Here is a 1,023-nt window from a genome sequence, read left to right on the forward strand (position 1 = left end):
CCCCCGCAGATGCTGGATTCTCGCATCTGTAGGAGGCGGCGGTCTGTGAGGGGCTCCAGACTTGTTGTTCCCCCACTAATCTGCAGAATGGGTACGGAGTGGGGGGAGGGGCTGCAGCAATGAAAGGGCACCTGAGGCGAGTGGGCTATTAGACACCCAATATCTAGACGGGTTTGGGGGAGGGTGAGAATGTTCCTACTGAGTATTGAGAACTGGAGGGTGGAGGTGGGGGGAGAGATTACCATATTATAGAAATAGGCTGACTAGGGTGGACTTTGGGTTTATTTTATATTCATCTTTGCCTGTCATTCTCTGTCAGAATCTTCTGGTTTGGGTCCCTGTGGGAGAGGTCGCTCTCTGGAACCCCGTTTGCCCAATATCTCGCGCCCCTCCCCTCACCTGGGCTAGAATAGGGGTCATGGCCAGCTTTTTTGCAACAACAATATTTTAACGTGTTCCAATCTGGGTTTTGTTGAATAATTAGAAATGGAAATATTTTTTTTCTCCCTCCCCCTTATGGAAAAAAAAAAAAAGGAAGAAGAAAATGTGAGCTCTCTCCTGATTGGTGGGTGACGATTTTAGTCCGTACCAATGAGCTGGCAGCCTCGTCTGTATTTATTTAGTGCTCTGGGGGAGTTTTTCTCTTTACGCAGCGCCTGTAGTCACGGCTGGAACCTCGGCTGGGGGACTAGGAGGGATACGAGGGGTTTTAGGGGGAATCCGAACTCTACCTGTTTAGAGATCCGCGACCTTGCAGCGGGGCTGGCGCAGCCCTGGAGAGGGGAACGGGGCCGATAGGATAGCCGGGGAGGCTCGAGTGTTAGAGCTACCGGAGAGGGGTGGAGGCTGGGCGGCGGGGTTCCTGGTCCCCCTCGGCGCTCCTCTTCTCGCTCTCCGCACACCTCGCTCGAGGCTGTGCCGGCTGAGTTGGGGGATCGCGGACGGTGTGGAGAAATGCAGGGATGGGTCGGGGGGCGCGGAGCGGAGCGGGAGAAGGCGGGCGGCGCGGGGTGGGGAGGCTGA

General features: G+C 55.7%; 1 long non-coding RNA gene across 1 annotated transcript in view; it reads left to right on the top strand.

The window, feature by feature from the left end:
* LOC102766562 overlaps nt 1-1,023 on the top strand; it is a 46,782-nt gene that overhangs the window by 979 nt on the left and 44,780 nt on the right. The gene's annotated exons all lie outside the window — the stretch shown is intronic.

Source organism: Myotis davidii, unplaced genomic scaffold, assembly GCF_000327345.1.
Source record: "Myotis davidii unplaced genomic scaffold, ASM32734v1 scaffold265, whole genome shotgun sequence".
In the NCBI taxonomy this organism is placed as follows: domain Eukaryota; kingdom Metazoa; phylum Chordata; class Mammalia; order Chiroptera; family Vespertilionidae; genus Myotis; species Myotis davidii.